The sequence below is a fragment of the Pan troglodytes genome, chromosome Y, assembly GCF_028858775.2.
Source record: "Pan troglodytes isolate AG18354 chromosome Y, NHGRI_mPanTro3-v2.0_pri, whole genome shotgun sequence".
NCBI classification, from domain to species: domain Eukaryota; kingdom Metazoa; phylum Chordata; class Mammalia; order Primates; family Hominidae; genus Pan; species Pan troglodytes.
This window is the reverse complement of record NC_072422.2, coordinates 30,408,787-30,432,623: the sequence shown is the minus strand read 5'-3', so window position 1 is coordinate 30,432,623 and position 23,837 is coordinate 30,408,787. Positions and strand designations below refer to the sequence as shown.

General features: G+C 39.2%; 1 protein-coding gene across 4 annotated transcripts in view; it reads left to right on the top strand.

Annotated features, from left to right (window-relative positions):
- Nucleotides 1-23,837, top strand: part of NLGN4Y (neuroligin 4 Y-linked) — a 290,720-nt gene that overhangs the window by 64,699 nt on the left and 202,184 nt on the right. The gene's annotated exons all lie outside the window — the stretch shown is intronic.

Below are 23,837 nucleotides of genomic sequence, written 5' to 3'. Positions count from 1 at the left end.
GGAGTAGCAAGATTTATTGCAAAGAGCGAAAGAACAAAGCTTCCACAGTGTGGAAGGGGACCCAAGTGTTGCCAATGCTGGCTCGGGCAGCCTGCTTTTATTCTCTTATCTGGCCCCCACCCGCATCCTGCTGATTGGTAGAGCTGAGTGGCCTGTTTTGTCAGGGTGCTGATTGGTGCATTTACAATGCCTGAGCGAGATACAAAGGTTCTCCACGTCCCCATCAGATTAGTTAGATACAGAGTTTCGACACACAGGTTCTCCAAGGCCCCACCAGAGCAGCTAGATACAGAGTGTCGATTGGTTCATTCACAAACCTTGAGCTAAACACAGGGTGCCGATTGGTGTATTTACAATCCTTGAGCTAGATACAGAGTGCCGATTGGTGTATTTACAATCCCTGAGCTAGACATAAAGGTTCTCCACCTCCTCACCAGAGCAGCTAGATACAGAGTGTCGACTGGTGCACTCACAAACCTTGAGCTAAACACAGGGTGCTGACTGGTGTATTTACAATCCCTGAGCTAGATATAAAGACTCTCCACGTCCTCACAAGAGCAGCTAGATACAGTGTCGATTGGTGCACTCACAAACCTTTAGCTAAACACAGGGTGCTGACTGATGTATTTACAATCCCTGAGCTAGATATAAAGATTCTCCACGTCCCCACCCGACTCAGGAGCCCAGCTGGCTTCACCTAGTGGATCCCGCACCGGGGCTACACGTGGAGCTGCCTGCCAGTCCTGCGCCGTGTGCTCGCATTCCTCAGCCCTTGGGTGGTCAATGCGACTGGGTGCCGTGGAGCAGGGGGTGGTGCTCGTCGGGGAGGCTCGGGTCACACAGGACCCCATGGAGTGGGTGGGAGGCTCAGACATGGCGGGCTGCAGGTCCCGAGCCCTGCCCCGCGGGAAGGCAGCTGAGGCCTGGCTAGAAATCCAGCGCAGCGCTGGTAGGCCAGCACTGCTGGGGTACTCAGTATACCCTCCACAGCCACTAGCCTGGATGCTAAGTCCCCCATTGCCTGGGGCCAGCAGGGCTGGCCGGCTGCTCCGAGTGCGGGGCCAGCCAAGCCCACGCCCACCCGGAACTCCAGCTGGCCTGCAAGCGCAGCAGGCAGCCCCGGTTCCCGCTCACGCCTCTCCCTCCACACCTCCCAACAAGCTGAAGGAGTGGGCTCCAGCCTTGGCCAGCCCAGAAAAGGGCTCCCACAGTGCAGTGGTGGTACTGAAGGGCTCCTCAAATCCCACCAAAGTGGGAGCCCAGGCAGGGGAGGTGCCAAGAGCAAGCAAGGGCTCTAAGGACTGCCAGCAATGCTGTCACCTCTCAATAATATCCCTGAATTACATCTGCTACTCCGCTGCTCTACCCATCTAACAAGTAAGTGATGGAGACGTTGATGGTTCTATTAGTCAGGGTTCTCTGGAGGGACAGAACTAACAGGAGATGTAGATATAGATATATATATATATACATCGCTAACCCTTACCATAACATATATATATGTGTGTGTGTCTGTGTGTGTGTAAAGGACATACAAATATACATACAATTAATAGGATATATGTATGTGTGTTTATATAGATAATATATATGTTTTTATATAAATATATATAAATTACGTATATGAATATAACAAAATATATAAAATATATATTTATATATAGTATATATAAACACACACACAGATATATATCCTATTAGTGATAAGTGATAAAGAGTAGTGTTTATATATATACATATATAATAAATTCTTCTTTTATATATATACACATCTATATTTGTGTGTGTGTGTGTGTCCAAATATATATAAGTTTATTAAGCAGTAGGAACTCACAGAATCTCAAAGTCCCACACAGTAGACGATCTGCAAGCTGAGGAGCGAGGAAGCCAGTTAGAGTTCCAAAGCTGAAGAATTTGGAGTCTGATGTTCCAAGGCAGGAAGAATCAAGCACAGGAGGAGAGATGTAGACTTGGAGGGTAAGGCAGTCTAGTCTTTTCACGTTTTTCTGCCTGCTTTATAATTTCTGGCAGCTGATGAGATGGTGCCCACCCCGCTTGAGTGTGGGTCTGCCTTCCCCAGCCCACTGACTCAAATGTTAATTTCCTTTGACAACACCCTCACAGAGACACCTGGGATCAGTACTTTGCATCCATCAATCCAATCAAGTTGACACTCAGCATTAACCATCACAATGGTGTACAACTGACTGGAGTTAAAGTGAGGGTCAGGCTTTGAATCATAGTCGTAAAACTGCACAAATTATCTGCCCCATACTACCTCCCAGACACATAATACATGCAGGAGTAGGTGTTTTTGTGCCTGTTATAGTGCATTTGAGCCTGTTGTTCTTTACTTTGCTCTTGTGTCAGACCATCTCTCCAAAAACAGATGATCAGCATCATACGCAACTGGTAGTATTGATTATCTGCAGCATAAAGCATGGAACATGGGATTTTCAGGGAATGGAGTAGGAAAAATTCCTGAACCTAAGCAGCTTAATAGCTTAATATTTCACTTGGTTAGTTTGAATACATATATTTCTACACACACACACATGAAATTACATGGATAATATAAGCTTTAATGTATTGTATATATAATATAAATCTCTCTAACCTCCAAAAATGTATATATCCAAACTATTTGTCAATTTCTCTCTCTCTTCCCCCCCTTGCTCTTTCCACATATTTATGTATAAAACAGTTTTTCAAACTAACCAACTGAAATATTAAGCTCCTATGTTATATATATAATATATATTTATGCAAATAACCAAAATATCAAAGCAATTAAGCTCCTGTTTCATGTATCTATTGTATATATATATATATGTGTGTGTGTGTGTACATATATACAGTATTTCTCCAAACTAAGCAACTGAAAAATATTAAGCTCCTATGTCTTACGTATATAAAATATTTATTCAAATAACCAAGCAAAATATTAGGCTATTAAGTTCCTATGAATAATGTTTTATTTTATTCTATATAAATAGAATAATATGAATATGTTTCATATTATTCTGTATATTATATATATATACACAGCAGGTTAGTTTGAAGACATGTATGCCTATATTAAAATCTACTTTATAATTTGATATATATTAAGTTAAGTACAAACTTTCATGAAATATGTATGAGAAGAAGGAAGATTATTTTTATAGTACGATTAGTACAGTGAATTCTGGGGAAAAAGTAAATACTCATTTCAAATCCTCATGTACAATTCAAATAAACAAAAATCTGGTGGCATGTTTACAGCCTGCTAATATAGATTATGTGGTGTTGGAAAACATTTTATTTTTACAAGTACCTAGTAGGTGTATATATCTGTGGGTTATATGAGCTATTTCGATATAGGCATACAATGATAAAAATCACATTAAAATAAATGGGGTACACATCACCTCAAGCATTTATCGTTTATTTGTTTTACAGGCTTTCATTTATACTTTTAGTTATTTAAAAATATGCAGTAAATTAGTGTTGACTGCAGATACCCTATTGTGGTATGAAATGCTAGATCTTCATTCTGTCTCACTATATTTTTGTGCCTATTAACCATCCCCACTTCTCTATCCCTCCCATTACTCTCCCCAGCCTATGGTAACCATCATTCTATTCTCTGTCTCCCTGAAGACAACTGGAAAGCTATTTTTCTTTTTTCTTTTCTTTTTTTTTTTTTTTTTTTTGAGACAGAGTCTCACTCTGTCACCCAGAATGATGTCGCCCAGTGATGCAGTCTAGGTTCCCTGCAACCTGCCCCTTGTGGGTTCAAGCGTTTTTCTAGTCTCAGCCTCCCAAGCAGCTGAGATTACAGGTGCACACCACCTCGCCCTGCTAATTTTTTTTTTTTTTTTTGTAGACACAGGGTTTCACCATGTTGGCCAGGCTGGTCTCGAACTCCTTACCTCGTGATCCACCCACCTAGGCCTCCCAAAGTGCTGGAATTACAGGCGTGAGCCACCACACCTGGCCTGGAAGACATATTTTTAAAGGATAGGCTGGAAGGCTGCATTGACTTTCGCTGTTTCTGGCTCACTAAATCCTGCTATTTTCTGCAGTAGGGATTGCAACACTTACGTTATGCTTTCCTACTGCAGAGAAGGACATTCTGTTCCCACTGGGCTCCTATACTGCCTCTACAGTCAGCTTTGGAGATAACAGCCTGAGGTGTCAGAGCGTTTTGGTGGTGAAAGCATCTTAAGATGTCACTGGCACAGCTGGGTGCTGTGGCTCACGCCTGTAATGCTAGCATTTTGGAAGGCTGAGGCGGACGGATCACGAAGTCAAGAGATTGAGACCATCCTGGCCAACATGGTGAAACCCCATCTCTACCAAAAATACAAAAATTAGCTCGGCAGTGCCTGTAGTCCCAGCTACTCGGGAGGCTGAGGCAGGAGAATCGCTTTAACCTGGGAGCAAAGGTTGCAGTAAGCCGAGATCGAGCAACTGCACTTCAGTCTGGCGACTGAGCTAGACTCGGTCTCAAATAAGGGGGTTAAAAAAAAAGAGGTCACTGGTACAAGCCCTTGTTTTGCAGTGGAAGGAGATGAAGTCCAGGCCACTATATGATGGGCCAGAGAGCACTTGGCTAATTAGTGACCATGGCTATAGTGGCTCAAGTTCCCTGGCTGCTGGCCATGGCTGGCAGGATCCCGGGGCTTTTATGCGTAATACCTGGGTCTGTTGCCTTGGGTGTGTTGCATTGGGCTTGTCGCATAATCATGGAGAAATAGATTTTCTCTTCAATTTTTAAATCCAAGATATTTTGGTAGCACATGGGAAAATAAAGTCATTGAGTAAGAAAACCTATACAGATGAGCATCTTTTGATTAAATTTTCATTATAAAATAATCACAGTCACAAAACCTGAGTCAAAACGTATACACTGATAATCATCTTAAAGAGTAAAAAATAATCAGGTACATAGTATTGTACTCACTGACAGACCAGGAAAGAGCATTCCCACTGTTTTTGTATATCAGTGTGAGTTTGCTTCCTGTTTCCTACCTCGCAGAGAAATGTACTTCCTCAGGATTTGGTTTTCAGAATGCCCTTGCTATGTTATTTCAGGACAAACATAGTTCTGAGCAATATATTGTTTAGTTTTACCCTTATGTAAATGAAAATCACACTATTTGTAGTGTTTTATGGCTTGGCTTTTATGTTTGAGGTTTTCCCATTTTGGTCCATATATCTGTATTTTATTCATTTTTTACTGTTGTGTAAAGCTTTCTGCATTAATATGCCAACATTTATTTATTCATTGTCCTATTTATGGATATCTGGATTGTCCTAACTTTTTTTGCAATTACAATTTGGGTTGCATTATCCCCAGCAAACTAATGCAGGGACAGAAAACCAAACACTGCATGTTCTCACTTATAAGTGGCAGCTCAACGATGATAACATATGAACACATGTGGGTGGAGAACAACACATAATGTGGCCTGTCTGGGGATTTGGGAGGAGGGAGAACATCAGGAAGAATAACTAATGGATGCTGGGATTAATACCTATAGGTGATGGGTTGATTCGTGCAGCAAATAACCATGGCACATGTTTACCTGTGTAACAAACCTACAAATCCTGCACATTTACCATGAAAATTAAAATAAAAGTTGAAGAAAAAATGTTGGGGCTGCAATGGACATTTCTATACATATTTTCTGATGCAAATATTTTAGAAACCCTATAGAGGATGGATGTGTGTGTGTGTGTGTGTGTGTGTGTGTGTGTCTACTTTCACCATAGGCTTCTGTATCTTCTACTTTCCAATGTGATTTAAAATTGTTTTGCAGTGGGGTTGCACAGAGGCTCAGCATCATTGCATGGGAGTTCTAGTTGCTCCAGATCTTTCTTCAGTAGTTGATATCATTGTATCAAATTTTTATTAATACTATTCTGATTTCATCTGCATTTCACCAATAATGAATGGCATTGAGCCTCTTGTCCTATGTTGAGGCTATCTGTAGATGTGAGGACTTCTTCCTTGATATGGATTTATGGTGGAGGAATCAACCACCAAAGATGGCTCTGAGTGTAGGCTGAATGACTAAAAATATAATGATCTAGTTATCTAAATATAAAACAAAATTGTTTAAGCAGTTTGGGGGATTGGAGAATGAGATTTTTAGGAGAACCATAAGATATCTATCTGACTATATTCTTGAAGACAAGATAGTCATGGCAGTACAGGCATGGTGGCACATACCATTTTGTCACCTGGCACTACACATGTGTGCTTCCATGACCTTGAGGATATATATGACTTTGAGTTTGGTGAGACAGATGAACACAAAGCCCAGAGAATCTGCAAATTATTTGAATTAGATGTAGATATTGTGTTTGGAAAACATTTGACACAGAAAATCAAGCGTTAGCAAGCATTTATTATTTGCTTGTGTTAGCTTTAGATATGCAGATGATGAATAATAAGAAAAAAAGCATCACAGGTAGGGATAGATACTGTCATGAAAATTTAAGCTTCTCACGGGCAGGAACTCATTCTTAACCCCACTATGTGCCCTTACTAAGCGCAGTGATCTTTCTGATACTTCTATGATCTGAAGACTTGTGTCCTTCCAGAATCCACATGTTGACATTGTAACCCCAAAGGGATGGTGCTAGGAGGTAGGGGCTTTGGAGCTGACGAGATGTTGAGAGTGGATGCCACATGAATGGCATTAATGACATTTTAAAAGATACCCCAGGGAGATTACTTGCTCCTCCCCCCTTTTCCAAAGTTATAAGGAAAAGTCAGCCCTCTAGGCATTGGGCCCTCACCATACACTGAATCTACCATATCTTGATTTCGGATTTCCAGTCTCCAGAACTGTGAGCAATGAATGTCTATGGTGTATAAGCTCCACCACCACCCGCCCCACCGACACTCACCCCAGGCTATGATATTTTGTTACAGCAACCTGAATGGACTAAGCCAACTTCTGTGTTTTGCTGTTGTCTTATTTCTTTGGTCAGTGTAGGATCTTGCTGTCCGCATAGTTTGCTCTAGAAAGATGGATGCTGTATTCCTAATGGTGTATTTGGCCTTCCTATCTATGGAATATTCTCCTATCCAATCAGTCTTGGTAACATATAAATGATTAACTCTACCCTTGGGTATAGTTTGGGTTCTGCTAAGTCCCCTGCTGAAAATTCTGGTTTCTACCATTATGGCTCATGCATGTTCCTGATCCATTAAACTTCAGTGGAAGAATAGAAATGGAGAGGGAGGTGATGGAGTTGATATCTTAAACTGCCATATGGTGCAAGACCATCTTGAAGATAATATATTTGGTGTCTTCCTTATCTTTTTAAGAGTGGCCTTGCTATGTTGCCTAGCCTAAAATCAAACTCCTGGGCAAGTGATGGTTGTGGCTCAGCCTCCCAATTACCTGGCATTACAGACATGTACCAGCATGCCTGGCCACGTTTTTACTCTCCAATTACTTAATATATAGTAAAGTTAATGGTTCACAGTGGTTCATTTTTTTGTGTGTATTCCAATAACATTTTATTTATTTATTACCTTGAACATATTCAATATTTATTTGACAAGTTTTTATAATTTTAACATTTTTTTTTGATTCATGTGGTATGAGTGTAAGTTTTTTTCTCTGGGTGTATTGGATGGTGCTGAGGTTTGAGGTGCAGATGATTCTGTCATACACCTATGGAGCATGGTACACAATAGGTAGTTTTCCAACTTTACCCTCTCTGTCACCCCTATTTAGTAGTCCTGAGTTTCTGTTATTGCTTTATGTTCATGACTATCCAATGTTTAGTTCCCACTTATAAGTGAGAACATGTGGTATTTAACTTTCTGTTTCTGCATTAATTTACTTAGGATAATGGCTTCCAGCTGCATCCATGTTCCTGCAGAGGACATGATTTTGTTTGTTTTTATGGCTGAATAGTATTCCATGGTATGTATGCATCACATATTCTTTATTCAAACCACCATTGATGGGCACTTAGGTTGATTCCATGTCTGCTATTGTGAATAGTGCTGTAATTAGCATACGTATGCATTTGTCTTTTTTGTTAGAATGATTTATTTTCATTTATATATATATATATAAAACCATTAATGGGATTGCTAGGTCTATGGTAGTTCCTCTGAAGTTCCTTGAGAAATCTCCATACTGTTTTACACAATGGCTAATTCACATTCTCACCAACAGTATATGTAGCCTTCTCTTCTCTGCAGCCTCAAAGACACCTGTTGTTTTTGATGTTTTATGAACAGCCTTTCTGACTGGTGTGAGTTTTTGATTTGCATTTCTCTGGTACAAAATGGTGGATTTTGAAATGAGATTTGATTTCTAAATTTTATAGAAACTGCATAGATGACTGCAAAGAACTCTTTAAGATATGACAAAAGACAAATTAGATTGTAATCTCCTTTATACAGGAAAAGAAATAAAGAGGAGAATATTAAAATATGTACACATACAAAAGTAGATGAATTGGCGATTGCTGGTGTTGGATGCATGTTAAGCAGGGATGAAGGAGGTGTGTGTGCATGCATTCGTGGCCATGTGTTGAGAGTGGGCATCCATGTAGGTAACAGCAGAGAGCTTTGGGGTTCAGAAAAAAAGATAAGTCACATCCCACTCAGGTACCCTAAAATGTTGTCTTCTCTAGAAATGAAAGAAGAGGGAAGCCAGAGATGTCTGTAGCTTGCATAGTTTTGGGAATAGCTATTTTAGACTTTGTCAGTGAACAGCATAGAAGGATTGTTGTTCAAGCCCAGTTATTTGGGCAAGGATCAGATTCTGTTGCTTTTGTTTTCTGGATGCTCCATAATGAATGTGAGATGGAAGCAGATGTCTCAAGTGCTTCTTGTTCTCAGAAACCTCCTGACAGCAGACATCTCAGTGGGCCCAGACCTTCAGTGTGTCTGTAAGTAAAACACAGGGGAGGGTGCTCTTTCTCATTTATCTTACTTTTTTAATGCAATTACAAAGCTTCTTATTTTCTAATATATTCCAAGCCTTTGAAAGGCAAGGCCATAAACACCCAGGATATCTGATTTTATTCATGATAAGACCAAAATACCTATGATCAGGGCTCACCTTAATTAAGTATGTATCTTAAAATTAAACCAATCTCAGTTTGAGGAATTCATACTTTTGGAAGAAATTTATTACAGTTTTTGTTCTGAACATTATATTATGATAGGCTTGAATAGTGTGAGCCTTGCTATAATTACAACCTGAGTCACAATAACTTCCCTGCAGAGGATGATTTAAAATACCCAATCAATTTATGAACTGGTCAGGTATTTTTTTTATGCAGTCTTTGCAGAGAAGACATGCCATATAGTCCTTCTTCATTCCCAAAGCATATATATATATATATACGTATATATGCACACACACATACATATACATATAAATATACAGTGAAGTTAGTTTTTACCTTTGTTATCAATATTTTTTATACATTAAAAATTTTATAAATGATTTGTGACATCCCCTTTTTATCTCAGGAAAATTAAAAATCTCTCTATCAACTTATCTATGAATAACCACATTTCATCCCTTGTGAAATCCATTTTAGTTTGTGAAACTCACATGGGAGATCTTTTATTTTTTGCCCGCAAGGATGTAGGGTGGTTAAATTTACAGAGATTCTTTAATGATGATAATGTACATTTGACTGATATCAATAAGAAATATTGATATTATCAATATCAACATTTTTTGCAATGCTAAAAATTTACAAGTTGTCGAATTATTTAATTATTTATTTTTATTATACATTAAGTTCTGGGATACATGTGCAGAATATTCAGGTTTGTTACATAGGTATACATGTACCATGGTAGTTTACTGCACCTTTCAACCCATCATCTAGGTTTTAAGCCTTTAAAACCTTTAAGCATTTGGTACTTGTCCCAATGCTATCTTTACCTTGCACCCCATCCCCCAAGAAGCCCCGGTGTGTGATGTTCCACTTCTCCATGTTCATGTGTTCTCATTGTTCAACTCCCATTTATGAATAAGAACATGTGGTTTTTGCTTTTCTGATCCTCTGTTTGCTGAGAATAATCATTTCCAGCTTCATCCATGTCCCTGCAAAGGACATTAACTCCTTCTTATTTATGGCTGCATAGTATTCCATGGTGTATGTGTGCCACATTTTCTGTATCCAGTCTATCATTGATGGGCATTTGGTTTGGTTCCATGACTTTGCTATTATAAATAGGAATGCAATAAATGTACATGTACATTTGTCTTTATAATAGAATGATCAATAATCCTTTGGGTATATACCCAGTAATGGGATTGCTCAGTTAAATGGTATTTCCAGCTCTAGATCCTTGAGGAATCACGACACTGTCTTCTACAATGGTTGAATTAATCGACACTACCACCAACAGAGTAAAACATTCTGTTTCTCCACATCTTCTCCAACATCTGTTGTTTCCTGACTTTCAGTGATTGCCATTCTAACTGGGGTGAGATGGTATCTCATTGTGGTTTTGATTTGCATTTCTCTAATGACCAGTGATGATAAGCTTTTTTTCGTATGTTTGTTGACTGCACAAATGTCCTCTTTTGAGAAGTATCTGTTCATAAACCTTACACTTTTTGATGGGGTTGTTTGTTTTCTTCTTGTAAATTTGTTAAAGTTTCTTGTAGATTCTGGATATTAGCCCTTTGTCAGATGGCTAGATTGCAAAAACTTTCTCCCATTGCCTGTTAACTCTGATGATAGTTCCTTTTGCTCTGCAGAGGCTCTTTAATTAGATCTCATTTGTCAATTTTTGCTTTGTTTCAATTGTTTTTGGTGTTTTAGTCATGAAGTCTTTGCCCATGCCTATGTCCTGAATGGTATTGCCTACATTTTCTTCTAGTTTTATGATTTTTTCTCTTATGGTTAGGTCTTTAATCCATCTTGAGTTAATTTATGTATAAGGTGTTAAGAAAGGGTTCAGTTTTCGTTTTCTGCATATGGCTAGCCAGTTTTCCCAACACCATTTATTAAATAGGACATCCTTTCTTCATTGCTTGTTTTTTTTCAGATTTGTTGAAGTTCAGATGGTTGTAGATGTGGGTGTTATTTCTGAGGCCTCTGTTCTGTTTCATTGGTCTATATATTTGTTTTCTTACCAGTACCGTGCTGTTTTGGTTACTGTACCCTTGTAGTGCAGTTTGAAGTCAGGTAGCATGATGCCTCTAGCTTTGTTCTTTTTGCTTAGGACTTTCTTTGCCATATAAGCTCTTTTTTGGTTCCACATGAAATTTATGGTGGTTTTTTTTTTTTAATACTGTGAAGAAAGTCACTGTTCGCTTGATGAGAATAGCATTGAATTTAAAAACTACTTTGGGCAGTTTGGCCATTTTCACAATATTGATTCCTCCTATCCATGAGCATGGAATGTTTTTCCATTTGTGGGTGTCCTTTCTTATTTTCTTGAGCAGTGGTTTGTAGTTCTCCTTGAAGAGGTCCTTCACTTCCCTTGTAAGTTGTTTTCCTGGGTACTTTATTCTCTTTGTAGCAACTGTGAATGGGAGTTCACTCATGATTTGTCTCTCTGATTGTCCATTATTGGTGTATAGGAATGCTTGTGATTTTTTCACATTGATTTTGTATCCCAAGATTTTGCTGAAGTTGCTTACCAGCTTAAGGGGATTTGGGGCTGAGACAATGCAATTTTCTAAATATTCAATCATGTTATCTGGAAACAGAGAATAATTTGACTTCCTCTCTTGCTATTTGAATATCCTTTATTTTTTCTCTTGCCTGACTGCCCTGGCCAGAACTTTCAATACTATGTTGAATAAGAGTGGTGAGAGAGGGCATCCTTGTTTGTGCTGATCTTCCAAGGGAATGTTTCCAGCTTTTACCAATTCAGTATGATGTTGGCTATGGGTTTGTCATAAATAGCACTCATTATTTTGATATATGTTCCATCAATACCTAGTTTATTGAGTGTTTTTAGCATGATGTTGTGTTGAAATTTATTGAAGGCCTTTTCTGCATCTATTGGGATAATCACATTTTTTTGTCACTGTTTCTGTTTATGTGATGGATTATGTTGATTGATTTGCTTATGTTGAACCAGCCTTGTATCCCAAGGGATGAACCCGACTTGATCATGGTGGATAAACCTTTTGATGTGCTGCTGGATTTGGTTTGCCAGCATTTTATTGAGGATTTTTGCACTGATGTTCATCAGGGATATTTGCATTAAATTTCATTTTTCTGTTGTATCTTTGTCAGTTCATGGTATTAGGATGATGCTGGCCTCATAAAATGAGTTAGGGAGGAGTCCCTGTTTTTCTATTGTTTGGAATCATTTCAGAAGAAATGGTACCAGCTCCTGTTTGTATTGTTGGTAGAATTCAGCTGTGAATCTGTCTGGTCCTGCGCTTTTTCCACTTGGTAGTCTATTAATTACCACCTTAATTTCAGAACTTGTTATTGGTCTATTCAGGGATTCAGCTTCTTCGTGGTTTATTCTTGGGAGAGTGTATGTGTCCAGGAATTTATCCATTTCTTTTGGTATTTCCGTAGAGGTGTTTATAGTATTCTCTGTTGGTAGTTTGCATTTCTGTGCAATCAGTGGTGATATCCCCTTTAATGTTTTTATTGTGTCTATTTGATACTTTTCTCTTTTATTTTTTATTAGTCTGGCTAGCAATACATCTATTTTGTTAATTTTTTCCAAAAAACAGCTTTTTGATTCACTGATTTTCTTGAAGGATTTTTTTTATGTCTTTATCTTCTTCAGTTCTGCTCCAATCTTAATTCTTTCTTGTCTTCCACTAGGTTTTAAATTTGTTTACTCTTGCTTGAATAGTTCTTTTAATTGCAATGTTAGGGGGTTGATTTTACATCTTTCTTGCTTTCTCTTGTGGTCATTTAGTGCTCTAAATTTCCATTTGAACACTGCTTTAAATGTGTCTTAGAGATTCTGGTACATTGTATCGTTGTTCTTATCAGTTTCAAAGAACTTATTTATTTCTGCTTTAATTTCCTTATTTACCCAGTAGTCATTCAGGAGCAAGTTGTTCAGTTTCCATGTAGTTGTGTGGGTTTGAGTAAGTATCTTAATCCTGGGTTCGAATTTGATTGCACTGTTATCTGAGAGACGGTTCGTTATGGTTTTCATTCTTTTGCATTTGCTGAGGAGTGTTTTACTTCCAATTTTGTAGTCCACTTTAGAATAAGTGTGATGTGGTGCTGAGAAGAATGTATATTCTGTTGATTGGGGTGAAGAGTTACATAGATGTCTCTTAGGTCTGCTTGGTCCGGAGCTGAGTTCAAGTCCTGAATATATTTGTTAATTTTTTGTCTCATTGATCTGTCTAATATTGACAGTGTTGTGGTAAAATCTCCCACTATTATTGTGTTGGAGTATACTTAAGTCTGTTTGTAGGTCTCTAAGAACTTGTTTTATGAATCTGGGTGCTCCTGTATTGGGTGCATGTATATTTATGATAGTTAGCTCTTCTTGTTGCATTGATCCGTTTACCATTATTTGATGCCCTTCTTTGTCTCTTTTGATCTCTGTTGTCTTAAAGTCTGTTTTATCAGAGGCTATGATTACTACCCCTGCTTTTCTTTGCTTTCCGTTTGCTTGGTAAATATTCCTTCATTCTGTTATTCTGAGCCTATGTTTTACTTTGCCTGTCAGATTGGTCTCCTAAATACAATACACCAAAGGGTCTTGACCCATTATTCAATTTGCCAGTCTGTGTCTTTTAGTTGGGACATTTAGCCCATTTACATGTAATTTTAATCTTGTTATGTGTAAATTTGATCCTGTCATTATGATGATAGCTGATTATCTTGCATATTAGTTGATGCTGTTTCTTTATAGTGTCATTAGTCTTTACATTTTGGGAGTTTTTGCAGTGGTATTTTGGTAGTTTTTGCAGTAGCTGATATCTTTTTTTTTTTTTTGCCCCGTATTTAGTACATCCTTCAGGAGCTCTTAAAGGCAGTCCTGGTGGTCAGAAAATCCCTCAACATTTGCTTCTCTGTAAAGGATTTTATTTCTCCCTCAATTATGAAACTTAGTTTGTCTGGATGTGAAATTCTGTTTGTTTGTTTGTTTATTTATTTATTTATTATCTTAAGAATGGTGAATATTGGCCTGCACTCTCTTCTGGCTTGTAGGGTTTCTGCAGTGATATCTGCTGTTAGTTTGATAGGCTCCCTTTTGTAGGTAGCCTGCTCTTTCTCTCGGGATGCTGTTAACATTTTTTCCTTTGTTTCAACCTTGGTGAATCTGACTATTATTTGCCTTGGAGTTGCTCTTCTCAAGGAGTATCTTTGTGGTGTTTTCTTTATTTCCTGAATTTCAATGTTGGACTTCTTGCTAGGCTGGAAAAGTTCTCCTGGATAATATCCTGAACTGTGTTTTCTAACTGGTTCCATTCTCCTACTCACTTTCAAGTACATCAGTCAAACATAGGTTTGATGTTTTCACATAGTCCCGTATTTCTTGGAGGCCTTGTTAATTCCTTTTCATTCATTTTTTCTGTAATCTTGTCTTCACATTTTATTTTATTAAGTTGATCATCAATCTCTGATATACTTTCTTTCCCTTGATCGATTCAGCTATTGGTACTTGTGTATGCCTCAGGAAGTTCTCGTGCTTTGTTTTTCAGCTATATCATGTCATTTATATTCTTCTCTAAACTGGTTATTCTAGCTAGAAGTTCTTGTAACCTTTTATGAAGATTCTTAGCTTCCTTACATGGGGTTAGAACATGCTCCCTTAGCTCAGAGGAGTTTGTTATTTCACACCTTCTGAAGCCTACTTCAGTCAGTTTGTCAAACTCATTCTCTGTTCGGTTTTGTTCTCTTGCTGGTGAGGAGTGATGATCCTTTGGAAGAGAAGGGGGATTCTGGTTTTTGGAATTTTCAGAATTTTTGAACTGTTTTATTTTTCATCTTCATGAATTTGTCTAACTTTGATCTTTGATGTTGGTGACCCTCAGATGGGATTTTTGCATGGGTGTCTTTTTTGTTGATGTTGATGTTATTGCTTTCTGTTCGTTTGTTTTCATTCTAACAGTCAGGCCGCTCTGCTGCAGGTCAGCTGGAGTTTGTTGAAGGTCCACTCCAGACCGTTTTCCTGGCTGTCACCAGCAGAAGCTGCAGAACAGCAAAGATTGCTGTCTTCTCCTTCCTCTGGAAGCTTCTTCCCAGAGGAGTGGCCACCTGATGTCAACCAGAGCTCTCCTATATGAGGTGTCCATTGAACCCAGCTGGGAGGTGTCTCTCAGTCAGGAAGCACCTGGGTCAGGGACCCACTTGAGCAGGCAGTCTGTCCCTTAGTAGAGCACAAGTTCTGTGCTGGGAGATCTTCTGCTCTCTTTCAAGCCATAGGTAGGAACATTTAAGTTTGCTGAAGCTGCACCCATAGCCATCCCTTACTCCAGGTGCTGTGTCCCAGAGAGATGGGCATTTTATCTATAAGCCCCTAACTGGTGCTGCTGCCTTTCTTTCAGAGATGCCCTGCCTAGAGACGAGGAGTATAGAGAGCCAGTCTGGCTACAGCAGCTTTGCTGAGCTGTGGTGGGTTCCACCCAGTTTGAACTTCTCGGAGGCTTATTTACACTGTGAGGGGAATACTGCCTACTGAAGCCTCAGTGATGCCAGACACCCCTCCCTGCACCACATTCAAGTGTCCCAGGTCAACTTCAGACTGCTGTGCTAGCAGTGAGAATTTCAAGCCATTGGATCTTAGCTTACTGGGCTCCGAGAGGGCGAGATCAGCTGAGCAAGACAACTTGGCTCCCTGACCTCAGCCCCCTTTTCAGGGGAGAGAACAGTTCTGTCTCACTGTGGTTCCAGGCAGAACTGGGGCACGGAAGAAACAAAAACAAAAACAAAAACAAAAAAATCTCCTGCTGCTAGCTCAGTGTCTGCCCAAATGGCTGCCCAGTTTATTTATTTATTTATTTATTTATTTATTTATTTATTTATTTATTTATTTTACTTTAAGTTCTAGGGTACATGTGCACAACCTGCAGGTTTGATACATGGGTATATATGTGCCACGTTGGCTTGCTACACCCATCAATTCATCCTTTACATTAGGTATTTCTCCTAATGCTATCCCTCCCCAAGCCCCCCAGTGCCTGACAGGCCCCCATGTGTGACGTTCCCCACCCTGTGCCCAAATGATCTCATTGTTCAGTTTCCACCTATGAATGAGAACATGTGGTGTTTGGTTTTCTGTCCTTGTGACAGTTTACTGAGGATGATGGTTTCCAGCTTCATCTACGTCCCTACAAAGGACATGATCTCATCCTTTTTTATGGCTGCATAGTATTCCATGGTGTATAAGTCCCACATTTTCTTAATCCATCTATCATTGATGGACATTTGGGTTGGTTCCAAGTCTTTGCTATTGTGAATTCTGCTGCAATAAACATATGTGTTCATGTGTCTTTATAGGAGCATGATTTATAATCCTTTGGGTATATACCTAGTAATGGGATTGCTGGGTCAAATGGTAAATCTAGTTCTTGATCTTTGAGGAATCATCACACTGTCTTCCACAATGGTTGAAATAATTTACACTCCCACCAACAGTGTAAAAGTGTTACTATTTCTCCACATCCTCTCCAGCATCTGTTGTTCACTGACGTTTTAATGACTGCCATTCTAACTGGTGTGAATGGTATCTCATTGTGGTTTTGATTTGTGTTTCTCTAATGACCAGTAAAGATGAGCATTTTTTCATGTGCCTGTTGCTACATAGATGTATTCTTTTGAGAAGTGTCTGTTCATATCCTTTGCCCACTTTTTGGTGGGGTTGTTTGCTTTTTCTTGTAAATTTGACTTTGAGTTGTTTGTAGATTCTGGATATTAACCCTTTGTCAGATGGGTAGATTGCAACAATTTTCTCCCATTCTGTAGGTTGCCTGTTCTCTGTGGTGGTAGTTTCTTTTGCCATGCAGAAGCTCTTTAGTTTAATTAGATCCCATTTGTCTATTTTGGGTTTTGTTGCCATTGCTTTTGGTATTTTAGTCATGAAATCCTTGCCCATGCCTTTGTCCTCAGTGGCATTGTCTAGGATTCTTCTAGGATTTTTATGGTTTTAGGTTAACATTTAAGTCTTTAATCCATTTTGAATTAATTTTTGTATAAGGTGTAAGGAAGGGATCCAGTTTCAGCTTTCTACATATGGCTAGCCAGTTTTCCTACCACTGTTTGTTAAATAGGGAATCTTTTTCCTATTGCTTGTTTTTGTCAGGTTTGTCAAAGATTAGATGGTTGTAGATGTGTGTGTTATTTCTGAGGCCTCTGTTCTGTTCCATTGGTCTATATATCTGTTTTGTACCAGTACCATGCCATTTTGGTTACTGTAGGATTGTAGTATAGTTTGAAATCAGGTAGTGTGATGCCTCCACCTTCGTTCTTTTTGCTTAGGATTGTGTTGGCAATGCAGGCTCTTTTTTGGTTTCATATGAACTTTAAAGCAGTTTTTTTTTTCCAATTCTGTGAAGAAAGTCATTGGCAGCTTGATGGGGATGTCATTGAATCTATAAATTACTTTCGGCAATATGGCCATTTTCGTGATATTTATTCTTCCTATCCATGAGCATGGAATATTCTCCCATTTGTTTTTGTCCTCTTTTATTTCATTGAGCAGTGGTTTGTAGTTCTCCTTGAACAGGTCCTTCACATCCCTTTTAAGTTGGATTCCTAGGTATTTTATTCTTTTTGTAGCAATTGTGAATGGGAGTTCAAGCATGATTTGGCTGTCTGTTTGTCTGTGAATGGTGTATGTAATTGATTTTGTATCCTGAGACTTTGCTGAAATTGCTTATCAGCTTAAGGAGACTTGGCGCTGAGATAATGGGGTTTTCTAAATATACGATCATGTCATCTCCAAACAGGTACAATTTGACTTCCTCATTTCCTAATTGAATATCCTTTATTTCTCTCTCTTGCCTGATTGCCCTGGCCAGAACTTCCAACACTATATTGAATAGGAGTGGTGAGAGAGGGCATCCTTGTTTGTGCTGGTTTTCAAAGGAATGCTTCCAGTTTTTGCCCATTCAGTATGATATTGATTGTGGGTTTGTAAAAAATAGCTCTTATTATCTTGAGATATGTTTCATCAATACCTCGTTATTATTTTTAGATATGTTTCATCAATATCTAGCTTATTGAGAATTTTTAGCTTGAAGGGCTGTTGAATTTTGTCAAAGGCCTTTTATGCATCTATTGAGATAATCATGTGCTTTTGACATCGGTTCTGTTTATGTGATGGATGACGTTCAACGTATATGTTGAACCAGCCTTACATCCCAGGGATGAAGCCAACTAGATTGTGGTGGATAAGCTTTTTGATGTGCTGCTGGATTCAGTTTGCCAGTATTTTACTGAGGATATTCACATTAAAGTTCATCAGGGATATTGGTCTAAAATTCTCTTTTTTGTTGTTGTGCCTCTGCCAGGCTTTGCTATCAGGAAGTTCTTGGCCTCATAAAATAAGATAGGGAGAATTCCCTCTTTTTCTATTGATTGGAATAGTTTCAGAAGGAATTGTACCAGCTTCTCTTTGTACCTCTGGTAGAATTCAGCTGTGAATCTGTCTGGTCCTGGGCTTTTTTTGGTTGGTAGGCTATTAATTGTTGCCTCAATTTCAGAGCCTGTTATTGGTCTATTCAGATTCCATTTCTTCCTGGTTTAGTCTCGGGAGGGTGTATGTGTCCAGGAATTTATCTATTTCTTCTAGATTTTCTAATTTATTTGTGTGGAGGTGTTTATAGTATTCTCTGATGGTAGTTTGTATTTCTGTGGGATCAGTGGTGACATCCTTTTTATCTTTTTTTATTGCATCTATTTGATTCTTCTCTCTTTTTTTCTTTATTAGTCTTGCTATCAGTCTATCAATTTTGTTGATCTTTTCAAAAAACCAGTTCCTGGATTCATTGATTTTTTGAAGGATTTTTTGTGTCTTTATCTCTTTCAATTCTGCTCGGATCTTAGTTATTTCTTGCCTTCTGCTAGCTTTTGAATTTGTTCTTGCTTCTCTAGTTCTTTTAATTCTGATGTTAGGGTATCGATTTTAGATCTTTCCTGCTTTCCCTTGTGGGCATTTAGTGCTATAAATTTCCCTCTACACACCATTTTAAATGTTTCCCACAGATTCTGGTACATTGTGTCTTTGTTCTCACTAGTTTCAAATAACATCTTTATTTCTGCCTTCATTTCATTATTTACCCAGTAGTCATTCAGGAGCAAGTTGTTCAATTCCCAAATAGTTGTGCACTTTCAAGTGAGTTTCTTAATCCTGAGTTCTAATTTGATTGCAGTGTGGTATGAGAAACAGTTTATTGTGATTTCTGTTGTTCTGCATTTGCTGAGGAGTGCTGTACTTCCAATTATGTGGTGAATTTTAGAATAAGTATGACGTGGTGCTGAGAAGAATAGACATTTTGTTGATTTGGAGTGTAGAGTTCTGTAGATATCTATTAGGTCTGGTTTTTGCAGAGCTGAGTTCAGTTCCTGGATATCCTTGTTAACCTCCTGTCTCATTGATCTGTCTAATATTGACAGTGGGGTGTTAAAGTCTCCCATTAACATTGTGTGGGAGTCTAAGTCTCTTTGTAGGTCTCTAAGGACTTGCTTTACGAATCTGGGTGCTCTTGTATTGGGTGTATATATATTTACAATAGTTAGCTCTTCTTGTTGAATTGATCCCTTTACCATTATATAATGGCCTTCTTTGTCTCTTTTGATCTTTGTTGGTTTCAAGTCTGTTTTATCATAGACTAGGATTGCAACCCCTGCTTTTTTTTTCTTTTTCTTTCTTCTTCTTTTCTTTTTTTTTTTTTTTTTTGCTTTCTATTTGCTTGGTAGATCTTCCTCCATCTTTTTATTTTGAGTCTATTTGAGTCTTTGCACGTGAGATGGGTCTCCTGGATCCACTCCAGATGCTGTGTGCCTGAGTATCACTAGGAGAGGCTGCAGAACAGCAAAGAATTCTGCCTGATTCTTCCTCTGGAAGCTTTGTTTCAGAGGGGCACAAGCCAGATGCCAGTTGGAGCTCTTCTGTATAAAGTGTCTGTCGACCCATCCTGGGAGGTGTCTCCCAGTCAGGAGGCAAGGGGGTCAGGGACCCACTTGAGAAGGCAGTCTCTTCCTTAGCATAGCTCAAATGCTGTGCCTGGAGATCCACTGCTCTCCTCAGAGCAGTTTAATTCTGCTGAAGCTATGCCCAAAGCTGTCCCTTTCCCTAGGTGCTCTGTTTCAGAGAGATGGATGTTTTTTTCTATAAGTCCCTGACTGGTGCTGCTGCCTTTCTTTCAGAGATGCCCTGCCAGTGAGGAAGAATCTAGAGAGGCAGTCTGGCCACAGATGCTTTGCTGCACTCTGGTGGGTTCTGATGAAATTTCGGGCTGCTTTTTTTTAATCTGTGAGGGGAAAACCTCCTACTGGAGCCTCAGTAATGGCAGACAACCCTCCCCCTACCAAGCTTGAGTGTCTCAGGTGGACTTCAGAGTAGTGTGCTGCCAGGGAGAATTTCAAGCCATTGGATCTTAGCTTGCTGGGCTCCATGAGGGTGGAATCTGCTGAACAAGACCACTTGGCTTCCTGGCTTCAGCCCTCATTCCAGGGGAGTGAAAGGTTCTGTCTCGCTGGATTATGAAAAAAAAAAAAAAAACTCCTGCAGCTAGCTCAGTGTTGGCCCAAATGATCGCCCAGTTTTGTGCTTGAAAACAAGGGCCTTGGTGGTATAGGCACCTTAGGGAATCTCCCGGTCTACAGGTTGTAAAAACTGTGGGAAAAGCATAGTATCTGGGCTACATATCACAGTCCCTCATGGTTTCCACTTGCTAGGGGAGGAAGGTACCTGTCCCCGTGCACTTCCCGGGTGAGTCAGTACCCCATCCTACTTCTGCTCACCCTCCATGGGACACATCCACTCTCTAACCAGTTCCAATGAGATTAACTGAGTACCTCAGTTGGAAATGCAGAAATCACCTGCCTTCTGATTTGTCTCACTAGAAGCTGCAGAATAGAGCTGTTCATATGTGGCCATCCTGCCAGATCCTCCCTAATTTATATGTTAGTATATTTTCACACACACACACACACACACACATACATGGCAGCACTAAATTATATTCTCTAAATGTACCTACAGATACTTAATCATTTGCACAGCCACTATCATTTTATGCTTGATGGCTTAGACAAGTAAATCTCACTTGTGGGTGGTTTTGGCCACCCGGGGTCATTCAGCACTGTCTGGAGACATTTTCCATAGTTAAAACTGGGTAGGAGGTGCCACCATCATCTAGTGAGTAGAAACTGGGAATGCTGCAAAATACCATACAATTTAGAGGCGGCATCTCTACAACAAAGAATCATATGGTTCACAAATCATTATCATTGTGCTGAGATGCGGCAATGCTGAGCTTCAGACTATAGCAATTTTTTGCAAATTTGCTAAATTTCAAAAAATGAAGGAATAAAAAAAGATAGCTCTCAACCTGTGGGTATTGTGAATGCCTAACTTAGACTTAGGAAGTATACAGGTGCCCTTGGGCTTGTCTTCTTTGTCTGCTGCTAGTTTATAATTGCTCACTGCCCATCAGGACCTTGTGGGTTATAGATTTAGATAGAGGAAGGATTTGATCATACAGGTGGGTCAGTCATAACCAATATGTGAGTCACAGTCTCACTCACATTGAGTTTGAGAATTTAAGGCATGGGCTGGAATTCCTCATGGAACCGACATTATAAACCTGGGAAGAAATCTACCCACTGAATTCCACTTGAGCTGTCTGTTTCAGCAACTGTTCAATACTTTGAGGTTACATACTATCTCATTTAATCCCAACCTGGGATAGTGTGTAATACCAAATTCTTTACAGCTACATGGGATTAAATTAGGTAGTATGTGAAATTCCAAATAGTAAATTGGTAAAGTGATGCCTAATGAATTTGAATGAGCTGCTGCCAGCCTACTTAGTACTAACAGTGAGCTAATAGCACCTTGTGTCCCTGTACCCAGAAGTCTTTCTTGCAGGACTGTAGCGAACATGTCAGCATGTTGTCTACGTTGACTGGACATCTTCTGTGCTCTTCAGCCTTTGCCTATATATGCTCCTGTCCTGCTCTGCACAATTTAATGAAGCAGGTGGGACACACTAGTTTACGTTTTTAGTAGTCTGCATAGATTGACTTGCTTCCCTCAGTTCACAGAGATAGCTTCCCAGGATACAGATTTATCTGAATTACAAGTTGATGGCCTCATTGTTCACAATAGCAAAGACATGGAATCAACCTCAATGCCCATCAGTGGCAGACTGGATAAAGAAAATTTGGTTCATATGTACCATGGAATAGTATGTAGTCATCATAAAAGAATGAGATTATGTCCTTTGAAGGAATATGGATGGAACTCGAGGCTATTATCCTTAGCAAATTAATGCAGAAACAGTAAACCACATACTTCATATTCTCACTTATAAGTTGGAGCTAGAAATGAGAACTTATGAACACAAAGAAGGAAACAATAGAAAAAGGAGCTTATTGGAGGATGGGCAGTGGTAGGAGGTAGAAGATTAGGAAAAATATTTATTGGGAATGAGGCCTTGTATCTGGGTGATGAAATAATCAGTACAACTAATGCCTGTGACATAAGTTTACCTGTATGGCAAACCTGCACACCTACCCCTGAAGCCAAAATAAAAGTTATAAAAAAGGTGATGGTCTCACCTATTCTCTTGGGGAAGGCTCCGAAAGTAACAGCTACCTCTAGTTAAAAATCTTCTGGTTAAAAAAAGAAGCAACCAAACACGACATCACTCTTTGTTTTTCTTGTCTGTCTCTTAATTATTCAGAAATGGGATTGCTGCATGGCAGACATCCGAATGTTGTCTACAGTAGAATTCAGAGTTAGAAGCAAACACCTAAATCAGTCATTTGGTGAGATGCTATTTGTCACTTTCAAAGTTACAATCCAGATTTTCAGTGCATTTTCATCCAACTCTGTTGAACTTTTCCCAGGATGTCATGTACTATGGAATTTCCCCCCAGTAGGTATTATTGTTCTGTGATACATCCAGTTCCAATATGTTTTATTAAAAAGAAAAAGCCATGTGATGTATTTTGTTCAATTGATTACTTAAATGAAATGGATAACTATTTTCTGATGCAAATGCTCTGAGTAACCCACAAATTCCTCAGAAACACATTTGCATACTTTGAGATGAAGAACACTCTAAACGCACCCTCCTTGTGACACCTAGTGAAACGTTTTCTGTCCCTAGAGGATCATTTGACATACTGTCCATTGCTGCAAAACATTCTTTTATTGTCACAGGAGCAGCGATTTCCCTAGGGATAGTCATATTATCCTTGTAGAGACCAATTGAGGTGGTGACCCTTTAAAAGTTGACTCCAGTGTTAATGGGAAAGTAACTCAAATGTAGCCTTAGATTTTTAAATGGGGTACAGGGTGAAGAGGATACCCTCTCAGGCATGCAGCAGCTTACTGCAAACTCAGGATAATTGCATCAACACTTTTAGTTATGAAAGATGTCTTCAAGAGACCAGCACTGCAGCATGTACTTGAAATGCACCATCTTGTACAGTTTTTTTTTTTTTTTACAAGAAACTGAGATTCAGAACAGTGAAGTATGTAGCCTAAGTATATATGTGCACTTGAGTAGAACAAGGAAAATTCGTGTCCAAAGTCTACACTCTTTTCGGTTGATGATTTTCCCCTTGTGGCCTGATAAATATCCACATCACAATGACAGGATGGCCTGGATGCATGCTTCTATTTTGCTCCTACTGGAAAACTTTTAGATCTGCATGCATATCCC